The sequence below is a fragment of the Leucoraja erinacea genome, chromosome 5 (assembly GCF_028641065.1).
Source record: "Leucoraja erinacea ecotype New England chromosome 5, Leri_hhj_1, whole genome shotgun sequence".
Taxonomy (NCBI): Eukaryota; Metazoa; Chordata; class Chondrichthyes; order Rajiformes; family Rajidae; genus Leucoraja; species Leucoraja erinaceus.
In genome coordinates, this window is record NC_073381.1 from 72,831,965 (window position 1) to 72,843,098 (window position 11,134).

Here is an 11,134-nt window from a genome sequence, read left to right on the forward strand (position 1 = left end):
GTGAATCTTAATATACTCAAAGTACTTAAAGTACAAACTGCAAGATAACTATGAGCAGACACAGCTGCACTAGTGGAAGTGGACATCAACACTGGAGAAAATGCATGGCATGGTGACAAACCTATACGATAAATTACCAATAGTGCTTGCAACTGTGGATCAGATTTCACAGGTTAGGTGCTTCACAGACCAACTCCAGTGCAGCCTATTGACAATGCAAACATTGCTTTGAATTTGTGTGCCCCTAGAGTCTTCATGGTATAAGGATGCAGCATTATTTCCAGAAATAGTTTGTAAAAAATATGGGTTTCTTTCAAGGGTATGGTCTGGTCCTTAACTGTGCATGAGGACAGTGGGAGGTGAGGAAGGGAGTGGGGTTGCGGAAAAGGGATAGTGGAAGAATGATTAATGATATGATACGGTAGACCTTTATTTATTCCAGGAGGGAAATTGGTTTTAAGGAGAGAAACGTGAAATATTCTAATGAACCATCAGCAGTCCCATGAAAACAAGATTATTTTTAATGAGCAAAAACAGCACCTGGTGAGGGGCACCACTCCCTGGCGAAGAGGCATACATTTTCTAAAGAAAAGTTGAATTGAGAGAATGATTGTAACCAGGGATACCTAGCATAAATGAGAAAATAGTAATGCAAAAATAGATAACTTCCCATTACACTTACAGTAGCAGACAAAATCCAAGTGGGCCTACTCTACCCAAATGACCAGATATAAACCAGCATATAGAAACAAGGAACTGCAGATGCTTGTTTACAAAAAAAGACACAAAGTGCTGGAGTAACTCAGCGTGTCAGCCAAAATCCCTAGAAAACATGAATAGATGACGTTTTGGGTCGGGACTTTTCTTCAGACTCGGAGAACTTTGCAAAATGAAGATGGGCAGTCTGAAGAAGGGTCCTGATTCAAAATATCACCTATCCATGTTCTCCAGGAATGATGCCTGACCCACTGAGTTACTCCAGCACTTTGTGTCTTTTTCTATTATAAACCAGCATATGTGCAAATGATTGCTAAAACAAAGGATACCCGGAAGATTGTAGAAACAAGGAACTGCAATTGCTGGTTTACATAAATTGACACAAAGTGCTGGATTAACTCGGTAAGTCAGTAACCTGAAGAAGGGTCCAGACCGAAAAGATTACCTGTCCATGTTATTCAGAGATGCAGAGTTACTACAACACTTTGTGTCCATATCTGGAAGACTGTTTCTCTTTCTACAGACACTGCCTGACTAGCTGTGTGCCTCCACCATTTTTGTTTTTTATTACTTTTGTAATTGAAGGACTGCTCCAACACTAAAGACCCAACACTAAATTGTTGTTCCATGAACATTGACTTGGATTCCTCTATCTTCTAAAACATATTAGCTCTTTGCAAACAAAAGGCCCTTGTGGATCATCAATGGCTGCCTCACCAACAGTCTGTTTGGCCTTTCCTTCTTTGTGTTTAAATAATATGTGTTAAATGTATGTCTTTAATGTTCTTTAGCTTGTTTTATGTGGGGGGGGTTGGGGGAAACGTTTTCTAATCTCTTACCTCGACGGAGATGTGATTTTTTACCGTATCGTATCTCCGTCCACACTGTAGCTTAACGTAGAGGAGTTGGCGGCCTTTGCTGGAGACCAACTTTTGAGAGCTCCACTGCGGGGAGCCTGCAGGACTTTAACATTGCAGAGCCCACGATCCTTTTGCCAGGGATCGACCTCGGAGCTCCAACTGTGGGTGCCTGCAGACTTAACATCACGGAGTCCATCATCTCTGGTCAGAGACCGACATCAGGAACTCCAAGCCGTGGGAGTTTTGACTCCCCCGACGCGGGTGTTTCGATCGCCCCGACGCAGAAGCTTCGACCGTCGGCTGTGGGAGCTTTGATTGCCCGATGAATGGTTCGACTGCCCCGACCGCGGGAGAAATAAAGGGGAAGAAGATTGGACTTTGTTACCTTCCATTACAGTGAGGAATGTGGGGAATCTGCTGTGGTGGATGTTTGTGTTAACTTTTATATAGTTGTGTGTCTTGTTCCTTTTTTTTCGTATGGCTGTATGGTATTTCACATATCACTGTACCTTAATTGGTACATGTGACAATAAAAAACCTTTGAAACCTTTGAACATTGAGCCATTTCCACCTCTATTTTGTCTATCAGCTTGGTCCATTGTTTAGTTTAGAGATACAACATGGAAAACCTTCAGCCCACCGAGTCTGCGTTGACCAGTGGTCACTCTGTACACTAGAACTATCCTACACACTATGGACTATTTACATTTTTATCGAAGCCAATTAACCAACAAACCTGTACATCTTTGGAGGGTGGCGCACCCAGAGAAAACACGAGCGGGCAAAGGGAGAATGCCAAAATTTAGGTCAAGTTCATACCCATGTCTGGCGCTGTAGGACAGCAACCTTTGATGTCATTCTCAACTCTGAATTAAAAGTTTTATTCATTTAACTCCCAAAAGTGAGCCAGAGGGCATAATCTTGCCTCACATTTCAGTGTAATTTTGAAGAAATCCATTATTGTTGATGAAATGTTAAACTATAGCCTAGTCTAGCAGCTTAGATGAGCATAATAGATCCAAGAAGACCAGGTGTTTCCTAGGTGGCTTGTCTTTTGTTCCCCACTCGACCAAATCAGACTATCAGTGTATTTATTCAATATGACAAAAAAAGTAATTGACCTAAGAGCTGCACAGGCACTTGTGTTTGGCAGCAACTCAAGATTGTCTGGTGTTCAAACCTGTGCTGCTCTCAAAAGTGTCAGAGGTTATGGGGAGAAGGCAGGAGAATGGAATTAGGAGCGAGAGATAGATCAGCCATGATTGAAAAGAGGAGTAGATTTGATGGGCCGAATGACCTAATTCTACTCCTATCACTTATGATCTTATAAACATAGAAACATAGAAAATAGGTGCAGTAATAGGCCATTCGCCCCTTCGAGACAGCACCGCCATTCAATATGACCATGGGAGATCATTCAAAATGAGTACCCCGTTCCTGCTTTCTCCCAATATTCCTTGATTCCGTTAGCCCCAAAATATAACTCTCAACTTGAAAATATCCAGTGAATTGGCCTCCACTGCCTTCTGTGGCAGAGAATTCCACAGATTCACAACTCTCTGGGTGAAATAGTTTTTCCTCATCTAATGATCTAAAAAACAAATTCAAGTTTATCATCACTATTTTAAACCTTGCCTCAGCATCCCTGCGGGCTGCCTTTGCTGATATATGCCATATATGCACTTTGCTGCTCACTGTTTTTTTATAGTCAGCCCCAGGGTTTCTCTCTTAAACCGATGGACTATATGGGTGTCTATGGGCTAGGTGGTGGGGTCTGCTTTCTAATCAATACCTCGTGGTACTCAGACATGGTGTTCCTGGCAAGCTCATGCCCCCTGGACCTGGAATATCTGACTGTGAAGTGATGTCCTTACTACCTGCAGAGGAAATTCACAGCTATCCTGACAGCAGACTACATCCCTCCCCATGCAGATGTCAGGCTTGCTCTGAAGGAACTGTATTCCACTATCAATAGTCTTGAGACAAAACACCCCATTGCTCTAGTCATTGGAGACAGAGACTTCAATCAAGCCAACGTCAGAGATGTACTACCAAAGTACATTTGGTAGGATGTTTCCACTAGTGGGAGACTCCAGGATTAGATGTCTTAGCATCAGAATTAAAGGGCATTGTTTTAGGAAGGAGACGAGGAGAAATTTCTTCATTCCGAGGGTGGTGAAACTGTGGAAATATTTGCCACAGAAGGCTGTGGAGGCCCAGTCAAGGCAATGATAGATAATTCTTGATTAGTACGGGTGTCAGGGGTTATGGGGAGAAGGCGGGAGAACGAGGTTAGCAGGGAGAGATAAATCAGCCATGATTGAACGGCGGAGCAGATTTGATGGGCCTAATTCTCTTCCCATTCCTTTCCTTATGACCAAAGTACTACCAGAATGACTTGTCCCACTAGGGGTCAGGACACCCTCGACCACTTCTTCGCATCCATAGTAAATGCCTACCACTCCATTTCTCAGCCACATTGCGAGACGCCTGGTCACCTAGCTGATCGGGTACAGAGAGTTGTTAAAATGCCGGTTGGTGGACACGGATGACATCCTACGCAACTGGTTTGAGTCAATGGACTGGTTCGTATCCAGGGATTCTGAAGCCAATCTCAATGATTACGCAACTGCTGTGACAGACTTCATCAACAAGTGTGTAGAGAAGTGTGTGATGACAAAGACAATCCGAGTGTTCCCCAACCGGAAACCAAGGATGAACCATGAGGTACATTCACAGGTGAAGGACTGGTTTGCTTCAGACCAGTTTAATGATTATAAGTGGTGCAAGAAAGCTCGCTATGATCTTCACAAAGCCATCAAGGAGGCCAATAATCTGGAGTCCCTGTATAATCATTCAGACACCTGCAGACTGTGGCATGGTCTGAATATTGTAACTGGCTGCAAAGCAAAATCAGGCAACATCATTGGTGATAGAATGGACCTACCTGATGAATAATACTTTTGATGCACATTTTCAGCAGAAGGCCAACTTCAGTCCCAAGTGTGACTCTTCTCAGGTTCACCGTTGCAGAAGTCAGATCAGTCTTCCTGGGGTTGAGCTGGAGAGCAACTGGCCCAGATGGAGTTGTGTAAGAAGGAGCTGCAGATGCTGATTTAAAGCAATGATAGAAAGAAAAAGATGGAGTAACTCAGCGGGACAGGCAGCATCTCCAGGCAGAAGGAATGGGTGATGTGGGGGATGGAGGTGTAGAGTGACTGAACGTCCATAGTGAAGATGAGGGAGTGGGGGCTCAGAAAGCGGAAGTCATTAAAGAGACTAAAGGCATGCGAGGTGTCTTGGACATAGGTCGGGAGAGATTGGACCAAGGGGATTGGATGCAGTCAAGGCACGTGAAAATCATTTCCGTGGGACAGGAGCAGTCAGAAACAATGGGTCTGCCAAGGCAGTTGTGTTTGTGGATTTTTGGGAGAAGGTAAAAAACGGGTTGTGCGGGGCTAGGAAATGATAAGTGATGGTCCAAGGATAACTACCATCATTTTCACGTAACTCGATCCATCCTTTCCCCCATGGTCCAATCTCTCCCAACGTATGTCCAAGATATCTCACATGCCCTTCATCTCTTTAATGACTTCCGCTTTCCGAGCCCCCACTCCCTTATCTTTTCTATGGACATTCAATCACTCTACACCTCCATCCCCCACCAGGAAGGTCTTTAAGCCTTCCATTTCTTCCTCGACCACAGAACCATCCAATTTCCCTCTTCTAACACTCTACTCCGCCTAGCGGAGCTGGTCCTCACCCTCAACAACTTCTCCGTTTACTCTTCCCACTTCCTCCATCCAAGGCATAGCTATGGGCACCCACATGGGCCCCAGCTATGCCTGCCTTTTTGTAGGGTACGTTGAACAATCCCTGTTCCAGGCGTACACTGGCCCTATCCCCGAACTCCATTACATTGATGACTGCATCGGTGCTACCTCCTGCACCCATACAGAACTCATGGACTTCATCAACTTCACCATCAATTTTCAACCTGCACTCAAATTTACTTGAACCATCTTCGTCACCTCCGTCCTCTTTTTGATCTCTCAGTTGCTGGACACTTTAATTCTCCTTCCCATTCCTAAACAGACCTTTCTGTCTTCATCCTCCATTGTCAGAGCGAGGCTAAACGCAAATTGGAGGAACAGCATCTCATATTTCGCTTGGGCAGCTTACAGCCCAGCGTTATGAATATTGATTTCTCCCACTTCAGGTAGCTCCGACATTCCCTCTCTCTCTATCCCTCCCCCACCCAAGTCGCACTAGCTTCTCATTTTCACCCTACAAACAGCTTGCAATGGCCTGTTTCCTCTATCATTGTTACTTTTTTGCATATCTTTTATTCATTGTTCTTTATCTCGCAACATCATCATCTATATCTCTCATTTCACTTATCCCTAAGTAGTCTGAAGAAGGGTCTCAACCCGAAACATCACCCATTCCTTCTCTCCAGAGATGCTGCTTGTCCCGCTGAGTTACTACAGCTATTTGTGTCTATCTTTGGCCCAGATGGAGTCCTTGGCCGCGTTCTTAGCAACTGTGTGGACCAACTAGCGTGAGTGCTCACTTACATTTTTAACCTTGCCCATTCAGAGGTATCCACCTGCTTCAAGAAGAGCACTATCACCCCAGTGTCGATGATAAGCCAGATCTCATGCCTTAACAACTACCGTCCAGTGGTCTTATCATCTACCATCATGAAGTGCTTTGAGGGGTTGGTTATGGAATGCATTAAATCCAATCTACCAAGCAACCTTAACCCTCTGCAGTTCGCCTACCACTAGAACAAGTCTACGGCTGATGGCATCTCTGCAGCCCTACATTCATCCCAGGAGCACCTGAATAAGAGAGTCACCCACGTCAGACTTCTATTCATAGACGACATTGACAGTGCCGAATTAGAGATAGTCGAATGCTTCAAGTTCCGAGGAGCAAATAACACAAACAACTTGTCCTGGACAAGCCATATTGAAGCAATGTCCAAGAAAGCACACCGACACCTCTACTTCCTTAGACGTCTGAGAAAGTTCAGCATGTCCCCAACAACTCTCACCAACTTCTACAGATGCAGCATTTTATCGGGATGCAACACCAAATGGTTTGGGAACAGCTCCATCCAAGACTGCAAGAGATTGCTGAGAATTGTGGATGCAGCCCAGACCATCATGCAAACCAACCTCCCTTCCATTGACTCCATCTACACTTCAGGCTGCCTCGGCAAGGTGACAGCATAATCAAGGAGGAGCCTCACCCCGGACACTCTCTCTTTTATCCTCGGGCAAGAGGTACAGAAGTTTGAAAACGCATTTGTAGTTGTTGGTTTGGAAAGTCATGCAGATTCTTCTAGCTTCCTGGAAAGTCAATCCATTCCCACTCGCCAACCCTCAGCACTGTACCCTCTTCCCAACACCGACCAACCCACTGCATCATTATAACATTTCAACCCCCCTGAGTAACCTGAAGAGTGCTAATTGTATTGTGGGTGCGCCTTAAGGGGGTACTTCCTGAGGTTAGAGCTGAGAGGAAAGTTACTACTTACATGGAAAATACTCCACCAAATCCCAGCAGATCCTCAAATAAACTGATGTTACACAGCTTCTGGAACCCTATGTCATCCAATCCTGTTCAAACCAGAGGAAATTCATTTTTTAGAGCCTTTCGTAACAGCACAATGGAGGTTGCTGTCTCCATTTTTCAATCTAGAAAAAGAGAACAGATGTATTTTTGTGCCTTTAATTCTTACCCTCGTTCTATAGATGTTGCCTCACGATGAGCATTTTCAGCATTATTTGTCTTCGTATTTGCTTACTCTTCCAATGGTACTCCGTAATTATGAGTAACTTGACAGTACTTCAAAGGTAATGCACTTGCTCCAGGGCCTGGGTCATTCAGAAGATCTGGCAGGCTGCTACATAAACACTATTCCTTACTTTCCCTTTCTTGTTGAGTCGCTGCATGATGTATAGGAGAGCAGGGACGGGAGGGAATGGAGTTAAGAATTTAAATGCATGGAGTGGCTCCACTGAGAATATTTCCTCTGAGAAGCAGGTTTTCAATCTTACAACCACTGCAAAGCAAGAGGGAAACAGTTTTGAGTATTATATGTGTCCTATGCTAAAAATGTGTGCCATACATAAAGTCATTTTTTACAGCTGTGGCAAAATAAATCAAATTCTGCTCGTAATCTCAAACTGATTTTAAAGCAGGTTGTTTTCCAGCCCCAGGAAACAGGATACTCAGCATTTTAAAGTGATAATTTGTTTCTCACAAAACTGCATTAAATTCTTTGAACTATGATAGTCGATTGAAATTGTATTAAAATATTCCACTGTGTACTTGACAGCAAAATTACGGGTTTTATCGTATCTTCAAAGAAATTTGACAAAGAACGCTTTTTATAGCATTCATCTTTTTTTTTTACTGTATTTCAAAATGTATGTTACAAGTTGACTGATAGTCTAGAAGAAGCAAAGATACTTCATTCTCAGATCGCATTCTGGGGCCCATTCTGGGTACTGGAAAGACAATACATGATTACAATCGAGCCATCCACAGTGTACAATTACATGATAAAAGGTATAAAGTGAATAATGTTTAGTGCAAGATAAAGTCCATGATAGTCCGATCTCTCACCATCTCCATCATGGTCTGGTTTGGCTCAGACACCAAGCACGACACCTGGAGACTGCAGCGAATCGTCCAATCAGCAGAGAAGATTATTGGCTGCAATCTTCCATCCATTGATGAACTGTACACTGCAAGGGCCAGGAAGCGAGCGGGCAAGATCATCTCTGACCCCTCTCACCCTGGCCACAAACTCTTTGAATCACTTCCCTCAGGATAGCGACTCTGGACTGTCAAAGCTGCCACAGCCAGACATAAAAACAGTTTTTATCCACGAGTAGTTGCTCTGTTCAACAGCCAAAAATCTGTAGCCTCCCTTTGATCTGGTATTTTGTTGGTTCGCATAGAAACATAGAAACATAGAAAATAGGTGCAGGAGGAGGCCATTCGGCCCTTCGAGCCAGCACCGCCATTCATTGTGATCATGGGTGATCATCCCCTATCAATATCCCGTGCCTGCCTTCTCCCCATATCCTTGACTCCACTAGCCCCTAGAGCTCTATCTAACTCTCTCTTAAATCCATCCAGTGACTTGGCCTCCACTGCCCTCTGTGGCAGGGAATTCCATAAATTCACAACTCTCTGGGTGAAAAAGTTTTTTTCTCACTGAGGTCTTAAATGACCTTCCCTTTATTCTAAGACTGTGGCCCCTGGTTCTGGACTCGCCCCACATTGGGAACATTTTTCCTGCATCTAGCTTGTCCAGTCCTTTTATAAATTTTATATGTTTCTATAAGATTCCCCCTCATCCTTCTAAACTACAGTAAATACAAGCCTAGTCTTTTCAATCTTTCCTCATATGACGGTCCCGCCATCCCAGGGATCCATCTCATGAACCTACGCTGCACTGCCTCAATCACAAGGATGTCCTTCCTCAAATTAGGAGACCAAAACTGTACACAATACTCCTGAAGTGGTCTCACCAGAGCCATATACAACTGCAGAAGAACCTCTTTACTCCTATACTGAAATCCTCTTTTTCTGAAGGCCAACATTCCATTAGCTTTCTTCACTGCCTGCTGTACCTTTAAGCTAACTTTCAGTGACCTGTGTACAAGGACACCCAGGTCTCGCTGCGCCTCCCCCTTACCTAACCTAACTCCATTGAGATAATAATCTGCCCCCTTGTTTTTGCCGACAAAGTGGGTAACCTCACATTTATCTATATTATACTGCATCTGCCACGCATCTGCCCACTCACTCAACCTGTCCAGGTCACCCAGCAACCTCCTATCATCCTCTTCACAGTTCACACTGCAACCCAGCTTTGTGTCATCCGCAAAGTTGCTCGTGTTGCTCCTAATTCCCTCTTCCAAGTCATTAATATATATGGTAAACAGTTACGGCCTCAACACCGAGCCTTGCGGCACTCTACTCGCCACTGCCTGCCATTCTGAAAAGGACCCGTTCACTCCTACTCTTTGCTTCCGGTCTGCCAACCAATTTTCTATCCATGTCAACACCCTACCCCCAATACCATGTGCTCTAATTTTAGTCACCAGTCCCCCGTGCAGGACCTTATCAAAAGGCTTTCTGAAAGTCTAGATACACTACATCCACTGGCACCCCTTCATCCATTTTATTTGTCACATCCTCAAAAAATTCCAGAAGATTAGTCAAGCATGATTTCCCTTTCATAAATTTCATACATGCTAGATCAATGGTGTTTTATCATTAATTTTTTATTATTATTAATGTTTAGTGTTTTCTGAGTCATTTGTAACTGTCACTGTATGTCATGTTGTTACTTTTGGGCGGAGCACCAAGGCAATTCCTTGTATGTGAATACTTGGCCAATAAACTTACTTACTTACTTACTTACTTACTTACTTACTTATTCACATTGCTTCCTCCCCCACCAACCTGAATATGCCTTCCTTCTAAAACTCCCTTAAATTCTAGCAGTTTGCTTGGGCCTTTGTTAACCATTTTACCAAATATCTATTTTCTTAACACTTCCTTCCTGAAAGAGCTTATTTACATTTAGTTCCACTGGCGACTTCACTGACTAGATGATGTGCCAATGATGAGGCTTGTCTTTAATATGAAGTTGAGGTATGGAGATGAGTGTTACAGATTCAAATGTTTATATAATGAAGGTAATTATCCAGTACACCAGTATGTTTATCAAGCATACTAGTATCTCTTTGTGATGTTTGTATTTGGTATGTTCAAAGCTCTATCAATGGAGAAGCTTATGTTCCATGTTGCAACGGAGCGATTCTATGACTATGACTCTACCTGTATGTACACAACCCTTCTTATCTTGCACTCGATTGCAGATAATTCCACTCAGTGATAAGTGTTACTTTTGAGGCTATGTGGTGACTGATTCCGCAACTATTATTTCCCCTATCATAGCCTGCTGACAGATGGAAAAGAGATGATAAACATTAAAGTAATTTTTGACATTTAGATTAGCTGGTCTTGTGCAACCTTGTCCTTACAGGGTTTGAAGAAGGGGTTTGTCCCAAAACGTTGCCTATTTCCTTCGCTCCGTAGATGCTGCTGCACCGGCTGAGTTTCTCCAGCATTTTTGTCTACTTTACAGGGTTCATGGTCTTCAGCTTCCTGATAAATTATCCGCTCCATCTTGAAATCATAGGTAATTTTATAACTTTGTGCTTACCACTCAGACCAGTTACGAACATCAACCAAAACATCTCAGGTTAAAATGACACCTTTAACATAGTATGACATACCCCGTCATTTCATGGGAGCATTTTTAGGCATTGGGACAATCCAAAAGATACATTGGATGGTGGATTGTAGGGCACAGTTTAAAGGTGAAGTTCCAAGTCAGAGAGAAGAGCAAGAATAGGGAGATTGTCCCAGAGGCAAAGGTTAAAGCCATCTAAAGCTATGTCCATGGCGGAAGTATGGAATAATGAAACTTTGGGAGGCAAAAAGGCTTAAAATTGGAGGGA

General features: G+C 43.5%; 1 long non-coding RNA gene across 1 annotated transcript in view; it reads right to left on the minus strand.

The window, feature by feature from the left end:
* The window catches only part of LOC129697398 (uncharacterized), a 91,788-nt gene extending 82,720 nt beyond the window's left edge, over positions 1-9,068 (minus strand). Inside the window, exons 1-3 of the long non-coding RNA XR_008723518.1 lie at positions 7,327-9,068; positions 7,123-7,204; positions 4,525-4,688 (exon numbers count right to left, since the gene is read on the minus strand). This is a non-coding gene — a long non-coding RNA (uncharacterized LOC129697398). The remainder of the gene's footprint in view (positions 1-4,524; positions 4,689-7,122; positions 7,205-7,326) is intronic.
* Between the last annotated feature and the right edge of the window lie 2,066 nt (positions 9,069-11,134).